The sequence below is a fragment of the Marmota flaviventris genome, chromosome 11 (genome assembly GCF_047511675.1).
Source record: "Marmota flaviventris isolate mMarFla1 chromosome 11, mMarFla1.hap1, whole genome shotgun sequence".
Lineage (NCBI taxonomy): Eukaryota > Metazoa > Chordata > Mammalia > Rodentia > Sciuridae > Marmota > Marmota flaviventris.
The window spans coordinates 20,685,955-20,698,245 of record NC_092508.1 but is presented as its reverse complement, the minus strand read 5'-3'; positions in this window follow the sequence as shown (position 1 = coordinate 20,698,245).

Here is a 12,291-nt window from a genome sequence, read left to right as displayed (position 1 = left end):
TTAATAAATTTGATCAAGAGCTTAATGCCCTGCCCTACTAAGAATCAGGTCTAGTGTGTACCTACTCTAACAATTATTAATATTTTTCTTCCTAAATTAGTTTGAATTTTAAAACTTATTAATAAAACATTTCTCCAAAATACTGAAATATTACAGTTCAAGTTCCCTTTATTATCTACAATCCTGATCCTCTTTTTGCCCCTCCCCAGGGTAACTGTTATTACCAGTATGTACAACCTTTTTTCTGGACACACATTTGCATATGTGCCCACTGTGGTGTACCCTCTATTGTATGTGCTATTATTATTGGCAATGAGCTTTTTTGTGTTAATGCAAAAGGTATGCATGCATCTGTATACAAGCTTTATTCAACTTAATAAAATGTCTTAGAGATCTGTCCTTGTTAGTTACCTGTTTTTTTTTAAACTGGTGTGCATATTTATTAGTTTTTTAAGGATTATCATATCAGTGTTATTCACAGTATTCATCTTCCCAGAAGTATTCAACTCTTTTTCCTTTTTTGATAAAGTAGGCCGTGGATAAGAATATCAAGACTGCCAAACTCTCCAGCTTCAGCTCTAGGTAGCTGAGACCATGCTTTGACAACCCCACTCTCTGCTTCAGACATCATTCATGGAGAACACTGAGCTTCCTTTTTTTTCTGCTTTTTTTAATTTAATTTAATTTAATTTTTTTATTTTTTTTTTTTTTGTGTGTGTGTGTGAGCTTCCCTTTTTTAAGAATGCTGCTAGATCCTTCCTTCTGCATATTGACGCCAACACCACCAACCACATACAGCAGCATCTGACATTTACCAAGAACCCTGGGCACCTGATGTTGGGGGAGTAGACAATCCCCTGGGGCAACCAGTGACTCACAAAACCTATCAGCTGCTTGTTTTCAAGGCAGAACTAAGAAATAGGCAGGCCCCTATTTTCAGATTTCTCTATAGCAGAGAAAATTCTAGAGTCTGCTTTGAAAAAAAAAAACTAGTGTAGTTTGGAGTCCTCCCACCCAACCCACCCACTTTTAAGAATTTATTGACAGCTTTTGAGAGTTAGAGAGAAATGCATATGCAAGCAGGAAAAATTAGAAAACAAAAATATTTAAGCTCCCATGCCACACCACAGATGCATTCTACCAAAAAGCTCTGTTCGGAGCAAACAGAGCATAGCAGATGTCATTCAGTTACTCGTTCAACAAACATTTATTGAGCAAGGTGCTGGGGACACAGTGGTCTATAGGTTCCATTCATAAAGTAGGGGTTTGGTTTTGTTCTTCTAAATAAATGCACCACCTAGGGCTGGGGATGTGACTCAAGCGGTAGCACGCTCGCCTGCCACGCGTGAGGCCCGGGTTTGATCCTCAGCATCACATACAAACAAAGATATTGTGTCCGCCAAAAACTAAAAAAAATATTAAAATTCTCTAAAAATAAATAAATAAATAAAATGCACCACCTAGAAAAGTGCAGACCCACAATAGAGATTCAGTAAGTAGAAAGAGATGCCACAGGGTAACATCTAAAACAGGGCAGGCACACAGTGAGCACTTAATAAATGTGTTTCATAAATATCAGGAAATAGAAAAAAAGTTCCTTGGTATTTGCATGGGAAGTTATGTTTAATTTCTGAAGTGTTCCTACAGAAATCCAGCAGAGAAAAAAAGAAAGAGCACAGACTTACTCAGAGAAAACAGAGATTCTTCTAAGCAAGTCAGAATTCTGAATCCACCTTAGCAGCCTCACCCACCTCAAATCACCCCAAACCAACATGGCTCACTTCTGAGAAGTCACACTGGGAAGTGTGGCATGATTGGATGTCACCAAAGCAAAAGCCATCCAAGGATCCCCATATGGTGTCTGGTTTCTGCTTCTACAAATCCTTCACCTCTCCTTTTGGTAACAGCACTTTACTTTCCTTTGAAGAACACTTCCCAATTCCATGGGTTGGGCATGACAATGACCATACCCCACCCCATCTCTTTCCTACTATGAGGATGGGCTGTGACCACACAGGCCAAACACTCCTTCCACAATTTACCTAAGGACCCAAAGATGATAAATGGCTGGGGATGAGACATGAATTATTGTAGGGATAGCACCCTGATGAGTAGGCCCAAGGCCACTGCTGTGTAGATGCCTGGAGTTTTCCGTTCACATGTTTCCCAGCATCAAGTTTTTCTAGCTTCTAGTTTTCCCATTATGCTGTGGATGACTCTATAACTGTCAATCACTACTCTTTTGTTGTTGTCGTCATTTTACTTAAGTTAACCAGGGACAAATTTGTTGCTTTCAGGACTTATCTCTTAGGAGAAAGGTCACTGGGACAAAGAGCTAATTATGAAAGACCAGTTCTCCTATGCAGGTGTTGTCTAGCACACTAAAGTTGAGTTTAGTCAGGTGAGATTTTTATTTCTGTTTCTCTCCTTGGATTCTTCACTCTGAAGAGAAATAGACAATATCTGCCTCCTGAGCATCCTCGGTGCCATTGTTAAGCAGCAGTCAGATATGAGCAATGGAATGGTAAGTGTTAACTTATAGGGGATAAGGAAATGTTCCATTTGCCAGGTTGATAACTAACTTCCTATAGACACAGAATAAACGTATGGTTCTTGTGCCATGGGAGATAGGCAACTTTGAATGGAATATCCAGACAGGTAGACTATATATCAGGAAGAAATACGGATGAAGTAGTTTAAAAAAAAAGAAAGAAAGAAAGAAAAGAAATAAGAAAAAAGAAAGAAACTCCCCTCTTGGCAGTAAAGATGACCACCTCTAATCAGTCTGGATGACCAATAGTTTTATAATATCAATTACATGTCATTTTAATTGCAGTTTTGCTCCCCCCACTGAGTTTCTCTTAGGTACCTATAGGTAATGAGCATGCGTGAACACTGCCAAATAGTTCTATAACTACAGTAGCTATAATTCAAGGAAATAGGAGAGGAATAAATTATTTAGTAGGTGGGATATATTTACCACTCGTATCTAAAATCAGATAATTTGTACACAACACATTAACAGGATTCCAGTCATTTCTTAAGGGGTAGTCCTCTCTCTCTCACTTTCATTTCATTTGGCTTATGCGAGAGCATATTTTCCCTTCCTCTTGTCACAATGTGTTAGTCAGCTTTTCATCACTATGACCAAAAGATCAGACAAGAACAACTTAGGGGCCGGGGCTGGGGTTCAGTGGTAGCACATTTGCCTGGCATGAGTAACACACTGGGTTTGATTCTCAGCACCGCATGTAAATAAATAAAATAAAGGTCTATCAACAACTTAAAAAATATATATGAACAACTTACAGGAGGAAAAGGTTATTTTGGCTCACAGTTTCAGAGGTTCAGTCCATGGTCAGCCAACTCTATTGCTCTTAGCCCAAGATGAGGCAGAATGTCATGGTGGAAGAATGCAGGGGAGGAAAGCAGCTCGGGACAAGATAACCAAAAACACGAGTGTAAGGGGCTTGGGATAATATAATCCCCCAGGAGAAACCCCCAGTGACCTGCTTCCTCTAGCCACATCCTCCCTGCCTACAGTTACCACCCATTCATCCATTTAAATTATTCATCCATCAAAGGACTACTCCACTGATTGGGTTACAACTCTCATAATCTAATCATTTCACCTCTGAACATTCTTGCATTGTTTCACACATGTGCTTTCCAGATCTGTACTACATCCAAACATACTGCACTCCCATATGGCCTAATAAAACTTTCTTCTTCTAAACCTCTGCTCCTTGCCTGAATTTTTCTCAAGTGAAGAACACAAGGACAAAGGAAATTTCCATGTGTAATTCCAATAACACTATTACTCTGTGGTTTCCTATAATGCAAAATACTTTCTCAATTTTCAAACCATTTTTATTCAGTGCTATCTGCCGGTCAATTTCACTTCCCTCATTCCCCTCAACATGTACTCGGAGGAAACTTGAATAATCATAGTCTTTGCTCATTCTTCGGTTTCAAGTGACAAACATTTCTGTTCTCTTGAAAATTTAGTAGAGTCTTTTCCTAGACAACTTTCTATTCAGGTGTAATCTGGCTTTTAGAAAGATGCCCTTGGAGAGAATAAAAGCACATCGGAGGTAGGCTGGGGGCGGAGGGCATGGGGCAAACCAAGAGGTTCCTCTTCAAGGAAGCTTGATTCTTCAGCCCTGCCACTAAGGGAAACTAACCCTGTTGTGTGTCTGCTCTGTCCGATTTCCTTTTCTTTAGATTTTTATGACCTTTTCCCTCTGGGTCTTAATCAGCTCCTAATTGTGAATGACAAAAACTGGTTTAAATGTAAGAGGAAATTTACTTTCTCAAGGAACTGAAAAATGCAGAAGTAACACTGGCTTTAGACATGATTGGATCTAGGCTTTTCAAAGATAAAGGGGTTGGTCTCTCTTTTCTGGGCTCTGAGTTGATGGCACTCTCAGGTTCCCAGGAGCCTCACACATCTTCTCTGCTAGTAATCGCAGCACAAAGAAAACCATTCCTTCTAATCAGTCGATCATGGTCCTGAAATGGAACTAAGTGTTCTTTTTCCAAGAGAGAGAATGTATCTATCTAACAGACTCTCACACACCTCTGCAGTGCTCAACAGAGGAGGAACTGGAGAGACAGGAAAAGTAAGCCTCTTGGACTAATACCAGGAGAAGGATAGTTTCCCCAGGAAAATCAACTCTAAGCATAAAAATGGGAATGGTACTGGCTAGGCAAAAACAGCATGTATGCACTATTTTCATGTCTTTACCATGTCTAATTATATGCTCTGTCTACTATACTCCTTTTGTAATTAAGGCTACATATGGCTCCCATAGCTGCTGGTTCAGACATGGTGCATGGTTCAGACATGACTGTGTGTGTCCAGGGAGCTCCTGCCATCTGGAATGGACACAAAGAACCCCACAGGAATGGCCAGCCCATAATCCTGTCAAACTAAAAACCCTGCAACACAGACCGATGCAGGAACTTTCTACAAAAGCCTTCAGGATCCACCACATGCCTTGTAAAGTCAAGATAGTTAATCAGTGAGTTCAGCAACATCTATTCCTAAAACCAAAGAGAAGAAGAGAATTATTTCACTGAATATGAGCATCTCTTGCAGGAGACTGTTGGCAGAAGCAGTTTCTCAAAGGGTGATGATTCTAAACGCCTGCAATAGAATCCCTAAGGTTGACTGGATGCTCATTGAAACCCAGATTCTGCCACTGTACTTAAGATCTTCTGAATTGTCAACTCTGGGGAATGGGTCCCCAATCTGCAATTTTCAAACATTTCCAAGCACGGCCAGAAGGAAGGTGAAACAGATGAGGGGACTAGTGCAACATTTAAGGAGGCACTCACTCTAGGGGCTGACCCTGCACTTGCACACCCCCCGAACAATGTGCCTCCTTAAATGTTGGTCTAGGCCTCTTGCTCCCGTCCCTCTCCTCCATCCTGATGTTGCTCCAGGAGCTTGGGAATTGTATAGCACATCAGATTTGACAACCAAGAAAGAATACAGACTTTGGCGTAACAGCACCTCCAGTTGGCTATAATCACACTTGGGACAGTTTCATGAGAAATAGGAAGCACTCCACAATGATGCTAATAAGATATTCATATTTTAGTGGAATCCCACCCCATCCCCTTACACAGCCAACTGTAACCATCTAAAACTGTTCAACTCAAATATGTGTTGAGTGTCAACTTCGTAAGCCTGGCACTGTGCCCACACTCTTGTGGAATGCTAAGATAAAAAAAAAAATTTAAAAATCATTATCAGAAAAAAATCTACCCTGAGCAAAAATTAGAAAATTATGAAACTCAAATATTCTATATTTGTCTGTGTTTCAAGGCACCCATCTTTTTGATCCCTACAGTGTGCCCACCCTAACCTCACCCCTGTCTTTTTCACATTTCACTTTATTGCCATATCTAGCTATACTCCCGTAGCTAACTCCACTGCTACATCCAACACTGTTCCCACTAGAATCACATCTCTTATGTCTAACTCGGCCATCGTAGTTAACCACCCTGCCACCACCAACCCTGCAGATTCTCAGAACAGTCTCCATTATCAGCCCAAGATCTGGATTTGGACATCTTTCCACCTCTGCAAGTCCAGCCCCTTACTACACCAAGTATTCCATGCTCTTAAAAGTCCAGCCATATTAATTGACTAAAATGAAGCATAAGCCTGGATCTACATATCATGCCATACCTTTTCCTAATCAATTAAACTCTGATAATTAAACATTTAATAAGCACCTTCTGGTTGCAAGATGGCATGAAATTACAACAGAGGAGAAAACATGTCTCAACAATTATAACAGGATAAAACAGAGCAACAATCACATTTTCTCAGAGATGCCCCAGAGACTCATTCGGACTTCAAGCCAGGATATTACCAATTTGACTGCTGACAGATAAGCACATTTATAGCTGTGGATTTTTAGATTCCTGTTCCTTTATATTAATTCTTTCCCCACAACATCTTCAGAGTTACAAAAACAGGCCAGAACCCTACAACTCTTTCGTGCACCTTCTGCACAAGTGAAGGTAGCTGGTACCCTCCCCATCAAGGTCATACAAACTGGTCTCTGATTTCCCCCTGCTGCCACCTAGTGGCCTTTAGTTATAAATGAACTGTAAGTCTTCTGGTAGAAGGGGCTAAGGATATGAAAGGGGTTTATTTTATTCAGTTTTATTCACTTCATAGATGCAAAGTTGTTGCAGCTCAATGCCTGTATGGACTTCAATCTCAAAGGGACACAACAATATTTAAGTGGAAGACTTAAACTGACTCTAGGCTAAACTCTAAGCCTTCAGGATCCTGTTAAGTAGATCAAAGTCCTTTCTTCTCTTAGCTACCATGTACCAAACATCACTGATGTATTACTATTTCTTCTGATCTTACTAAGCATAAGCAATTGATTTGTTAGCCTGGAAACCATGTAAAAGTGCATAGGCCATCACGTATATTTTTAAATTATGTAAAGAAAAAAATTTCAATAAATAATTAAAATCAGTGAATTTTGTTTTTAAATTTATTTATTTATTTATTTATTTATTTATTCTGCTTTTTACCTATGTAAAGAAATGTCTGGACAACAGCTTGATAACATTGTGGGACATGGTTCCCCAGAGAAAAGACTCTTTTGTTTGGTGAAATGTGCTGACAAGCCATTTGGGCTGATTTAAAAATTCCCTCCAGGGAGGGCTAGGAGGGAGAAGAAGAACACTGTGGTCATGCTCCACAGAGTGCAGGTTGACCAAACATGACAGCGGTGCCATAAGATCAGGTCACCTAGTACTGTTGTACCCTCTTGTTTCTGTAATCACACTCTGTGATGTTCACACGATGACATTTATCAAAATCATATCCTCATTGTTAAGTGATGCGTGAATGTGTATTGACCTGCGTAGTAGAGGAAACACCCGGAACCAGGGCAGAGAAGGGACAGTAGAAGATGAAGCAGGAAGGACAGCAGGGCATCCTGAGCAAGCCTTCGCCTGGAGAAGACCACAGTCAGCCTCTCCTGACAGGACAGCACCGCCTGCCAGGACTTAGATGGGAAAAGGCTTCTTCTTAACAAATTGATACAGAATTAATGTTTTATTTGACCAAGGTAAAGTGCCCCTTTTACTGACTTTGCAAAGTTCAGTGAACTATATGTAATATTTCCCTCTCCCTTCCAAGGCACAGTTCCTCAGCGTCTTCTTTCTATGATCCCTGTCTCTGAGCTGTGCTCGGTCTTCAAAGGCCTTGCCGCTTGAGGCAAGGATGTTGAACAGAGCCACTCACCTTATCCCTTATGCCTTTTCTAAGGTCTCCCCAAAAGAAGACCAGTGTCCTGTTTTTTGTTCCTAGGCTATTTTACATCATGAATACTCACTCACTCCTCAGTTCAAGAGAGACCCATCCCTGTCCAGTTCATAAATAGTTTCTTGCCTTTAGAAAATGCACTGTAAAGATGAGGAACTGTTATAGCAGTTTGACCGAAAATTTGAGGATATTACTTTTATTCTGGCACTTTAAAAAAGGCAAAAGAATCCTTGAAAATGCCCATCTTGATCAGATGGAAGATGGTTTCTGCAGGAAAGTAAGACTTAGAAATAAAGAAAAAATCCTTAATTGCCACCGCACAGATATGCAAAAAAGACTGCTTTAAGAACCTGGGGGAAACATTTGAAACTAGGAGAGGAGACCTCTTCTACCCCTAGAAAGCCTCCAGAAGCAAAGGAGGGAGGCTCCTAAGCTTAGAGGAGGCTCAGGACTTCATTCCTCTGCTGGAACAGCTCATCTAACCATGCACACAATCTGGTAGCAGACTGGGGTCCCAGGGAAGCCAACTCTAAGACAGAGTGTGCATGGCATCAACACCTGCAGGAGAGCCGGGATGAAGAGGAAGCAGGTTGGCCTCAGGCAGCCCAAGGGGAGATCTGAAGATAGAGTGACACTTTAAAGCTGTTCTGAGTTGGTGAAATGGGCCTTTATAGCCCATGATAATTGAGCTCTGGATGAGGGCCACCTGGAAAGGTAACAATGGGTGTGAGGCAGCTACCCCTCCGTGGCTCAGGTTCTGACAGGGCTGGCTGTGGACAGACTTCTTCCTTCCTGAGGGAACATGTGTGTGGTGCATCCCCTCCTTGCAACCCCTGGATCTGGACTCATCCCTGTAGGGGGTTCCAAAAGGTCAGGATTTCCTTCCTCTGGAAAACCAGGAATTTTTAACCAGGTTGCTCTAATATATGATTAAGTCCTCCAGGCACTATCACTAAAACTCTCTTAGGAAGGAACAAACATTCTAGACAGAAGGTTCAGGATATTCTGTCCACTAGTAGAGGCAGCCTCACCCACATAACAGTAATTAAAAATCTTCCCTTGAAGTACTGATATGTGAAACAATGTGGATGAACATTTTCTCACTCACCAATGAGAAAAGACAGATGTGAAAGGTCACCAATTGTATGATTCGAGCTATATGAAATATCCAAAATAGGTAAGTCCAGCAATGATGGAGGGGAAAGGAATGGGAAGTGTGGAATTGATATACCAGGAGTTTGGAACTAGACAGAGAAGGTGGTTGTACACCACTGTGAATGTACCAACTGCTTCAGGATTATTCATTTAAAAATGGTTCATTTTATGACAATTTCACCTCAAATAAAATGAGATAAAACTCTCTCCCCCTCCCTCCCCACTCTTCTCCTGGGAGCAATCCATTAAAGTAAAATTAACCTTTTATTCTAGGGGCCTTAATTTTTGAGTAAAAATTTGAGTGTGGGAGGCTAACAAAGGAGCACATGGGTTATCCCCAGTTCCTGTACAGCAGAATCCAGGTGAAGAAGCAATAATTTTTACCACCAAATCTATAGTCCATTTGTAACCCAAGTTCCTACTTCCTGTGCCACATTTATGTCCCCCCAAAAGCTCCTAGGTTCTCAAGGCAAACTATTTTTTTTCCAATAACACACATATGATCAGCTAACTCTTCCCCCCATGCTTCCCCAACCAACTAAATGACTGTTTTTATTTTATAATTTTTTATTTTGAGAATTTTCAAGCTTGCACAAAGGTGGATATAATAGAATTAACCATATAACATAATGTATCTGTCACCTAGCTTAAACAGTTATTACCATGCTGCCACTCTTGTTTCATATCTATCTCTCTCTCCTCTCTCCTCTCCTCTCTCTCTCTCTCTCTCTCCCCCCCCCCCCCTCTCTTTCTCTCCTCTCTCTCTCCCTCTGCCATTTTTTTTTAAACTAAAGTACTTCAAAGCAAATCCCAGGCATCAGTACTTCTTCTCTAATGAGTAAGGACATTCTTTAAAATTGCCATGACATTGTTATGTCTAACCAAATGACCAACAATTCACTACCTAATGATAACCAATCCATATTCAAATTCCTTGTATCAAATAAGTAGTAGAAGCTGGGACTTGAACCCAGGCAGTGGGACACCAGTGGACTTGAAAATCTGTAACTCATAGAAAGAAGATCCTCACAGAGCTCTACAGGAACTTACAGAAAAGGCAAAATAAGGAAGAACAGGCTGCAAAGAAATGGTAAGCAGAAAGTTTGTTAGTAACTCAGCAGCTGGCAGCCTCAGCCAGAAGGGGGTTCAAGATGTTTCCTTGTAGGGAACTGACATTCTCCAGGAGGACAAGTTTGGAGGCTGCAGAGGGAAACAGGCGGCAGAGGAGACCCCCAGGAATGCAGCACGAACACTGATGGCAATGGGACCCGATGGGTCCTGACAATCCCACGAGGGAAAAGTGTAAGAATGTACTCACTTGGTTCAGCCAAGCTCTTCAAAAGTTGGCAGAAACCAATAACCAGCAGGGGGCCTTTGTTACCATACAAAGTAGATATTCTAGCCCACATAATACAATTCAAATTATCCCTTTAGGTAACTGGAGGTTTGGGCTGTCTGAGAACAAGGGCCATAGTCACTAACTGCTGATATAATATGCCTGCCTTGGCTATAGTTGGTTTAAATTGTGTAAATAAGGCATGAAGAAAAAAACACTAAAAGAAACTACAGCTCAGGTGGAGGCTTTGCAGCCCTGTCTTTGAATCCCAAGAAAGCAAGCCCAGACAGGCTGGTGTTCCATAATTAACCACAAGAGGCATTTTTCTAGCTCATCCCCTAAATAGTAAAACTTAAATGGAGTTCATCATGATCACTTTGTGGTTTCAGGATAAAGCCATATGGCAGCCACGAAAATGTACCCCTTAGATCTCCTGCTAGGGGGAACATAATTGATGACAACCAGCTCAGCTTGCTGCCACTCAGGAGTCCCCATTGTATTCGCTCTTGGGCTGTTCTCAGTCATAGCCTGAGCAGAGTCAGGCTGTTTGTCCAGACCTATTCTGGAAATGAGGAGCTGCTCCAATGGGTAGCTCTGACTTTCCCAACAGCCTGGTTAACCCTTCCTTGGACTGTGCTATGATCTGAGATTCTGCCTACCCAATCCTCTCTCCTTCAGTTATTACAACTTCCTTACAGCCTCACCAGAGGCGGCCCATAAGATAGTGAAGATGGAAAATTCTTCTAGTGGGCAAACTCAAGTGTTGCAACTAGTAGGTACACTGGAAAGAAAGGCAGTCTGATGTGAGAATGTATACAGATTCCTGAACAGTGGTTCATAGCCTGGTCGATTGGCCAGAAAATGAGCAAGATGGTGTAGAGGATTGTGGATAGACACAGGGGAGTGGGCACAAAGTGTTATTTTTGTCTCACACATTAATGCTCCTCCCCAGGAAGCACCATCATAGAAGAGAACAACCAAGTAGACAAGCTGGCTCAACCAGCCAATGTTAGTTGGTCTTCATGACTGGCCACCTAGAACTAGTAGCAATGGCCACAGGAATGGAGGGAAGTTGCAAGTAGGCCCAACAGCATGGATTCTTGTAGTTTGGCCATGAGGTGTCCCCCAAAGCTCCTGTTAATGCAGGAATATTCAGAAGTAAAATGATTGTATCATGAGAACCGCAACCTAATCAGTCCATTCCAGTTTGAATGGCTGGGTGGTAACTATAGACAAGAGGGGCATGGCTGGAGGCGGATAGCTAGGGAGTGCCCTAAAAGGGTGCATCTTCCCTGTGCCCCCTTCTCTTCCCCCCTCCTTTCTCTCTTCTTGCTGACTGTACCATGAGCTGGGCAGCTTTCCTCCTCTGGGCCCTTCCCCCAAGATGTGCTGCCTCATCTTGGACTAAAAGCAATGGAGCAGGCTGTCTATGAACTGAGACCTCTGAAACCATAGCCCCAAAGAAATTTTTCCTCCTCTAAGTTGTTCTTGTTGGGTATTGTTTAGTCAACTTTTTTTTAGTCACTGTGAACAAGAGACCTGACAAGAACAGTGTAGAGGAGGAAAAATCTTCAGAGGTCTCCATCTATGGATGGCCAACTCCACTGCTCTGGGTCTAAGGTGAGGCGGAACATCATGGTGGAAGAGTATGACGGGAGAAAGCAACTCAGAATGGGGCAATCAGAAAGCAGGAATCAGAGAGCTCTGCTCACTGGGTACAAAATATAAACCCAAAAGCATGCCCCCAGTGACCTATCTCCTCTAGCCACACCCTACCTGCCTACAGTTACCACTCAGTTAATCCCCATCAGTGGATTAATCCATTGAGTAGGTTTCCGACTCTCATAATCTAATCACCTCTGAATGTTCTTGCACTGTCTCACACATGAGCTTTTTGGGAGATACCTCATATCTCAACCATAAAAGGTAACAACAGCAATGCAAAAGCTAACAAAACAGACTCCCCTGAGTCAAGGCAGGTGCAAATCTTGCTGCC